General features: G+C 38.7%; 1 long non-coding RNA gene across 1 annotated transcript in view; it reads right to left on the reverse strand.

The window, feature by feature from the left end:
• Positions 1 to 6640: 6640 nt before the first annotated feature.
• Positions 6641 to 9068, reverse strand: part of LOC141542534 (uncharacterized) — a 7986-nt gene continuing 5558 nt past the window's right edge. Inside the window, exon 4 of the long non-coding RNA XR_012482189.1 lies at positions 6641 to 7569. This is a non-coding gene — a long non-coding RNA (uncharacterized LOC141542534). The remainder of the gene's footprint in view (positions 7570 to 9068) is intronic.

Raw genomic sequence — 9068 nt, forward strand, 5'->3', positions numbered from 1 at the left:
GACCTGCTAGCTAGGGGAGGGGGTGGGGGGAAGGAGGAGGATAATTTGGAGCAAAAACTTTGCAAGGATCAATGTTGGAAAAATTATCCATGCATATGCTTTGTAAATAAAAAGCTTTAATAAAAAAGTTAATATGTTAAGAGACTCACAGGCATCCTGAAATCAAAGTTTGATGTGAAGAAGATATATAAAATAAAGTAAACAACACCAGGCCAAGAAATTATAAACAACAAATAAACAACCAGAAATGTTCCATCTCCACCTACTTTTTGGGTTCCCTCTCTCCTCTAAGTTCCTTATTTCTTAAAAAATCTGTTAAGGTTTTTTTCATTGTTTTTTTGTTTGTTTGTTTGGGTTTTTTTTGTTTTGTTTTTTTTTTGTTGTTGTTTGTTTGTTTTTGGTGCTGAATTGTTTATTTTGATTTTTAAATAGTTTTGGTTCCTGTTCTTACCTTAACTTTTTCACTTTGCTTTAATTGTGGATCAGGGGAATGTAGAATTTCTGATTACCCTTGTTTTCCAAATTCTATTACCTTTGCTTTGTTTGTTGTTTTTAATTAGGCAACATATTACTCAAGCCTTCAACTGTGCATATAGTTAGTTGTACATTGATATAATCCTCCATGTCTTCCCAGAGGTTTTTCACTAGCTCTGTAAGTTACTTCTGCACGATCATATTTGACATCCATCTGAAGGAATATTTCTTTATAGCTCCACCCTTCCTCCTATGATTCCCATTCCTGCACTAACGGGCATGTTTTGACACTTTCTGTCAAATGCTGTCAGAGAAAGTGTTCATTCATGATGGTAATAGCAAATGCCATCTTTTCTGAATTACTGTGTTTTAACATAGTTGGTCAACTAGTTGATTTTATACCATCAAATTTTTTTAAAAAGCTCTTAAAAATTCCCGTCTAAGAATGCTCATCTCCTTGGGTATTGGTTTTCTGTAGCATCCGGATGGCACCGTGGATAGAACACAGGAAGAACCAGATCTCAAGCCCATGTCGGGGAATTATTATTCTTGTCATCTTCTTTGTCTTCAGGTGAAATTTCTGGAAATTCTCTAAAGTGACGAATCTCAATGGCTTCAGATTTGGGCAACCTCTTCATTTCATCTTGTAGTTTGTCTGCTCCCTAGTATGTAGCACAGCGCACATAATAAATAAATAATATGCTTGTTGAGTGACTGATTGATATCTAAGCTTAGGGATAAAAGCATTTGATATGATTATGCTGAGGTGGTCAGCAAAATGTTGTGTGACTCAGAGATAAGGGTATTGGTGGAAAAAAAATCAGGAAGAAGTCTCGGCCCAAAGTCAGTGAGATCTTGCTTCTCAATTTTTTACATTGTAGTATCAACAGAGAATGTTAAGGTTTTTGGTGCTAAATTGTTTGTTTTGATCTTTAAATGGTTTTGGTTCCTGTTCCTTACCTTAACTTTTTTACTTTGCTTTAATTGCTGATTAGGGGAATGTAGAATTTCTGATTTATCCTTGTTTTCCAAATTCTGTTACCTTTGCTTGTTTTTTTGTTGTTTTGAATTAGGAGATATGTTACACAAGTCTTCAACTCTGCATATAGTTGTACATTGATATTCATATCTTTAGTCCATTTTGCGCACACTCGTGCTTTGTCCCTCTTAGGGATTAGCCCCATCTGGGCTGACGCATTTCCAGCAGGTGGAGTATTAAGATTTGTGATTTGTCCTGGTGTAGCTTACCTTCTTGTGACTCCCTACTAGAATGGAGCACCTGGCACTTACCTCATTCCACGCCAGCAGGTGCATCCCACCGGCTTGTTGCCAGCCTAACGGGAGGGATCACCCGAGCCCAAATGGCTGGCATTTCAGGTCCATGTTGCTATCCTGGTGGGCTCGGGGCTCACAGAATCCCCATGTCACTTAGCTGGCATTCCCCCCACCATGGCTACTGCCCCCTTATAATTTGGACAATTGATTGGGCTTTGAGAATGTTAATATCATTATGCCCATCTTTATAATTCCAGTGCCATTGCACAGTGCCTTGCCCATAGTCTGAATTTAATAAATGTTGATAGAATTAAATTGAGTTTCTACTGCAGTTTATTAGAAAATTATATAAGAAAGCACATTCCCATTACCCATATCTGTTAACTTTTTCTGACTTAGGAATTGGATTTACAAAACTTTAGTAATAAAATCATTGTCGTGCTAATGAGGGTTCTCCTCAGGAGTAACCAGATGAAGCCAGTGAACAAGTTTGAACAGATTCAAATGGTCTTACTTCTCCTATAGAATAAACGCAACAAGATTCTCCTTGGCCCTAGCTTACCTCTGAAATGGACCCAATAGTTTAGAGAGTGGACCAGCTCCAAGGTAATTTTTTTTCTTTGTTAAAATGATTCATTACGGAGTGGGCAGAATGCAGTTCCTTGCTCACAGTGGATACTCAATTAATGTTTTCTGACTGATTAGCTAGCTGGCGAGCTGACTTGGCAGTTTAATTTGAATGTTTCCCAGCCAGTGGATGCTGAGGAGGAGAGGGGCCTCCTTTTCCTTCATTACACTCTCAGTTCCTATCTCTTCTTCTTTCTCCCTTCTTTCCTTCTTTGTCATCTTTGTCACTGCCATCTCCAAATCCTCAGATCATAGGATATACCTCTAACCCCCATTTTTTTGTCAATCAACAAAAAAAAAAATTTTTCTCACTCAAATCTAAATCCAATTAATTTTTTAATTCAGAGAATAGATAAGACTAAATAAGAGCACAGATGAGTCAAAGGATGATAGACTTACGGCTGGAAGGTAATCTGGACTCATTTTGCAGATGAGGAAACTGAGGCTAAAAGAGGTTAATCAATTGATTAACAAGCATTTATTAAGTGCTTACTATATGGCACCACTGAGTCCTGGGGATATAAAAAAGTAAAAAATCACTGTCTTTGCCCTCCCTCCAATTTCAGAGAGAAGATTGCATAATTTATCCAATGTTTCCCATTAAATAAAGTAGTACAATGGAGATTTGAACCCAGGTCCCAATTCCAATTTTCTCCATTACACTGTGCTGCATTGGTCCTAGATCAATATTTGGTTTTGCTCATCTGTTATCCTTCTCTCTAGGTACAAGATTCATTGGCTCCTATCCTAGTCACACCTTAGTTATCACAATTACTTTGTAGATGTTTTCTATTTGGTTGTTTCCTCCCATAGAATGTAAAGTTTTGAGGGCAGGGAGTGTCATTTGCCTCTTTTAGTACCTCCTAGCACTTAGCACAGTAGCTGGCAACTAGGAGGCAAGACATGAATGAATGAATTGGAAGCAATGTGTAAAGAGATAATCAGTCAATACACATTTATTAAGCACCTAACTAAGATCATGACAATAGTTCCCATCAGTTCCTGGCAAAGAGAGAGAGAAAAAATGGAAGCGGGGTCAGATTGTATATTCTTGGGCTCAAAGATCACTGCCCATGGTTATTGTGTCATGAAATGAAAAGACACTTGCCCTTTGGAAAGTCCGGAAAGCAGACTAAAAAATGGCGATATTATCTTGTCCACAAAGATCTATACAGTCAAAACTATTATTTTTTCCAGTATCAACATATGATTGTGAGAATTATACTATAAGGAAAACTGAGCATCACAAAATTGACACTTTCAAATTGTATGGTGAACAATTTTTGAGATATCCTTAATGATGTCAAATCAGTCAATATTTAAAGAAATTAATTCATGCTATTATTAATTAGAAAGTCAAAAACTGAAGCTGAAGCTTAAATACTTTGGCCAGCTATGAAGAGAAGACAAGATTCATAATGAGAAGAAAGAAAAGAACCCAATGTTGGGAAAGATTGAAGGCAAAAGGAGGAGATGGCAGAGAATGAGATGGGTACTGGAGGGTAAGATGGGTACTGGAGGATGAGATGGGTACCGGAGGATGAGATAAGTACCAGAGGGTGAGATGGGTACCAGAAGGTGAGATGGGTACCAAAGGGTGAGATGGGTACAGGAGGATGAGATGGGTACCGGAGGGTGAGATGGGTACCAGAGGGTGAGATGGGTGGACAGTGTCATGGAAGCAACAAACATGAGCTTGGGCAGAATACAAAAGAGAGTGAAGGAGAAAAGGACCTGCCATGCTGTGGTCTATGGGACATAAAGACTCATACAAGACTGTACAGCAACATGGACCAAGCACTGTGTTAACCATTAAGGATACAAAAAGAGACAAAAATCAGTACTTGACCTCAAGGAGTTTTATAATTTTAATTTAATATAATCAAAGTTGTCCATTTTCCCTTTCCTCATGATCTGTAGTTCTTCTTTGGTCATCAGTCCCATCCTTCTCCAAAGATCAGATAGATAAATTAGCCCTTGTTCTCCTAATCTGTTTATGGTATCATCCTTTATGCTCAAATCATGTGTCCATTTTGACCTTATTTTGCTATGGGGTGTGAGATATATGTCTATGCTGAGTTTCTGACATAGTATTTTCCAGTTTTTCCAGCAATTTTTGTCAAATAGTAAGTTCTTTTCCCAGAAGTTGGAATTATCAAATACTAGATTACTCTAGGCCTTGATTATTGTGTCGTGTGTATTTAATCTATTCCACTGATCTACCACTCTATTTCTTTGCCAGTTCCAAATGGTTTGGATAGTACTGCTTTATAATATAGTTTTAGGTTTGGTATTGCTAAGCCACCATCCTTTGGGTTTTTTTTTCATTAATTCCCTTGATATTCTTGACCTTTTGTTCTTCCAGATGAATTTTGTTATTATTTTTCCTAGTTCTATAAAATATTTTTTGGTAATTTGATTGATATGACACTGAATAAGTAGACCAATTTAGACAGAATTGTCATTTTTATTATATTAGCTCAGTCTAGCCTTGAGCAATTGATATTTTTCTAATTGTTTACATCTGACTTTATTTATGTTCAGAAGTGTTTTGTTATTGTATTCATTAAATATTCTTTAAAAAATAAACCCCTTCCCTCAAGGAGCTTACATTCTAATGGGGGCCTAAAAAGTAGGCAGGTGGATAGATACCTGCACAGGGGAATGGTATTAAAGTGCAGAGAACCAAAAGCAGAATGAGGAGGGGAGTGAAGGCTGGTTGGCTTGGGCTCCTTCCCAAGATGGTGGTCCAGTTAGGAAGTCATTAGGGAAGGCATGGAGGAGGGTTTTTCCAGGATGAGAAGGCTAGAATGATAGAGTGAGGCGGCCCCAAGTTCTAAGGAAAGTTTCCAAGGGGAGGTAGGCACTGAAGCATCATGGTAGTAAAGTCCATAAGAACAGAGAGAAGGGTCAGGGAGGGAAAGGATGATGACAAGCCCCAATCATCTGGTAAGGTGGACAAGGTCCTAGTTTTATACAAGAACCCAGGGCTCCCTCTTGCCAGCAGTTTAAAGTGTAACTTCTTAGAGGTCTTCCCAGTCTGGGTCCAGCCTAACTGTCCAGGTTTCCATGAATCACCTACTCACTGCTCAACATCCCTGTTTCATCTGCCTGCCTTAACACAGCTGCTTCTTTCCTCCTGGATTCAGTTCAAATGTTACCTCTTTCAGAAAAATGTAGCTGATTTCCCCAGTGGTTCATTGCCCGAATTTACCTTGTCTTTATTTTTCTGGTTATATGTCTTCCCCTAACAAAATGGAAGCTCTTACAAACAGGGATTGTTTGCCTTTATATCTCCAGGGTCTAATATAGTGGCTCTTGTGTGGTAGAGATTTAATAAATATGTGTCAAATCAGTTTATTGATTGTTAAATTAATGGATGAGTGGATAGGTGAATGGATGGATGGATGGATGGATGGATGGATGGATGGATGGATGGATGGATGGATAGATGGATGAATGGATGGATAGATAGATGGATGGACAAATGGATGGATGGATAGATGGATGGATGGATGGATAGATGGATGAATGGACGGATGGATGGATGAAGAATAACTCCTACTTTTGATTTGCCTCTACAAGACCTTATTAATCAGTTCCTTATTAACAGCTAGGAGTGGGTCTTAAAAGACTTCTGGGATGAAAGGATGCTTGAGTTGTACTAAAGAGTGGACAAGGATTCCTAAGAGTCAGAATGGTCCCTGGCACGGGATGGCTTCTGCAAAGTTGCACACACAGGGAACAGAAATGCCCATTATGAGGAACAGCTAGAGGGAAATTTGGCCAGTTTAGAGAGAGAATGAAGTGGAGAATACAAAGTACACCTTGCAAGGAAGGCAGGGGCTCAGTTCTAAAAGGCTTTAAGTACCTAACAAAGGAGGCTGCACTTGATCTTATTACCCAGAGGGAGCCACTATTGAGAAGAGGAGTGACATGGTTACACTGTCCCATGCCCTGAAAGGAATTGTTTAAAGATGTGATTAAGTCCTTATCCTCAATGAGCTTACAGTTCAGAAGACGAAATATTGTATATACACTGTAAACACAACATACAATATTTCTATACATGAATGTAATGACCGGCTCGCCTACACTGCAGCATGTACCCATTGTTTCTCTCTAGGGTGGGCCTTTCTTTTGTAAAATAAATCCCTAAAGTGCTCTATATTTCAAGAGGAAAAACTATTCTGTGGTTTAAACAAATAAATATGTTTTGTTGGATGAAAACTCGATGAACAAAAACCATAGACTTCGAAATTCAGGGATAATTATTTACTTTACAAGAAAGTATTTTCCGATGTATAATAGACATCCACCACAGGTCTTCTTTTAATAGCCTGCTCCCCCAGAGTATTTAAAATGATCCAATTCCTCCCTAATTCAATTGTTGCTTCACTTCTGCAGGAACACAGCTATTGTGGAACACCAGGTACACCTGCAGGTTCTCATCACTACTTCTAATACCTGCGAAGCTTCCCAGTGGCTTCAGTCAGACATGTTCCAGGCCCTGATTCTCCTGGGCTCCTGGACCTGGAAATGCCCCGCTGAGCTCTTCAGGTCCAGAGAGTTGAGAATTGCAGAGGAGAATTCATGAGTCTCTGAAATTTAGGCAAGTTTTATGCTCCAATCAATGGATAATGATGTGCTCTATTTTTAATCCAAGAAAGAAGTTAGATCAGTAATTCAGCAAAAATTATAACAATGACTAAGGTCTAAGGTCTTCTTCCTTCCTAGGCTTCCCAGAGAGCAGTGTTATTTTTCTCCTGACATGTAAAGAAACACACAGGTTGGGGATTAAGCAAGTTGCCATGGTCCCATTAAAGGAGATAAATTGGATTTCAATTCAATTCATTTCAACTCAACAGACTTCACTAAATTCTAAACATAATCATATCAGCCACTGGGGAAGACACAAAGATGAGCTAATGCCCTTGTGGAGTTTAGTCCGGTGAGAAGATATGACAAGTAACAAATGACGATCCCACAAGACATGAGGAGGTCTGTGGTCCCATCTATGTGGGATTCTCTTCAACGATGCTAATCAAAATCCATTCCTGCCTATCCTAGGTGCATTTTGCCTGTATCCTCCTGTGTATTTGCCACAGGGCCCCCATCTCATTGGTAGGTGCCTTCCACCTGGTCTTAGTCCATCTCTCCTTCAAATGACCATCTCTTCCCTTTTTAATATATCTGAAATAAAAATGAAATATAATCACATGTACATATAATATGAGCTATATATAATATAATATAAATCTAATATACATATATGCATGTATTTGTGTATTTATACATATTTATGAACTAACTAGGTTTTCTATCTAATTACATAGCACAGTTGGCAATGTACATTCTTCATCCACTTGGTTTTTCCTGTGTGGATAGTTAAGCCAAACTCTTCCGGATGATTAGGAATCTCAGGTAGCAATCTCTACAATGCTTGTGTTAATGTCACAAGATCATGGATGCAGAGTTGGATGGTCGTCTGGTCTATCACCAGCTTTCCCTTATCTCATAATTACTGATAAGGAAACCGAGGCCCAGAGAGGCAGTGGCTTGCCTGAGATAATAGCAGGTATCACAGCCATGATCTGATTCTTTCCACTATAACGATAAAGTATAATGAGGTAACTAAGTGTTTCATAGTATAGAAAGGAGGAAATGGCATTCCAAGAGAGGGGAATAAGCATTTATACAGCACCAACTATGTGCCAGGCACTGCACTAAATAAGCACTTTACAATTATTATTTCATTGGATCAAACTTGGGAAGTAAGTTTCCATTTCACAGATGGGAAAACTGAGGCAAACTGAGGTCAAGTGGTTTTCTCAGGGCCACATAGCTTGAAGGTGTTTGAAGCTGGATTTGAACTCAAATCTCCTTGATTCCAGTCCCAGTGCTCTGTGCACTATAACCCCCCTCTGAGCCATCTCAGGAAGAAGTTAGGCTGGGCAATGGCCTGCTTCATAGTTAACTGACACCTATTATCCCACTGCTTGGCACATAGTAGGTCTTCAAGAACTGTTCAATGAATCAAGGCTCTGACTCCTCATTCCTAAGCTCGTACAGTTTCCACTTAACCATGCTGCCTCCCTGCTCATTAACACATCCTGTTCATTAGGGACTATATATGGCAAGTCAGAAGGTTTACCATCCAGTTTTGAGTTATTTGAGTCTTTTTTAAAAATCACCACCCCCCAAATTCATACTCTAAATGATATTGTTAAGGCCCCAAAGCCTTAGATATAGCTCAAATGGGAAATCCATTTTTTTCCAAGAAAAATCATCTAAGCTAAGCTAAAAACATCATCATAGCTAAGATCGACCATGGAAAAACATCTCAGTGAGCTTTAGCTTTCAGGAAATTAATGAGCAGGGCTTAAGATGAGCAAGATTTTATAGTATTCCATAGCTATTTTTTGGAGGTATTTGATACTATTAAGTCAAGAAAAGGGAAAGGATCCAGAAATCCTGGGTGAAGGGAGGTGGTTCAGTGGATAGAGCCTAGATTAAATCTTACTAGCTGTGGGACCTCGGCAAGCCACTTAAAGCAGGGTCTGTCTCAGTTTCTACATCTATAAAATATAAATAATAATGAAGCTACTTCTCAGTATTATTGTAGGGATCAAATGAAACAATATTTACAATATGCCTTTTAAATTATAATGCACTATATAAATGCTATTCTT

Source organism: Sminthopsis crassicaudata, chromosome 5 (assembly GCF_048593235.1).
Source record: "Sminthopsis crassicaudata isolate SCR6 chromosome 5, ASM4859323v1, whole genome shotgun sequence".
In the NCBI taxonomy this organism is placed as follows: Eukaryota; Metazoa; Chordata; class Mammalia; order Dasyuromorphia; family Dasyuridae; genus Sminthopsis; species Sminthopsis crassicaudata.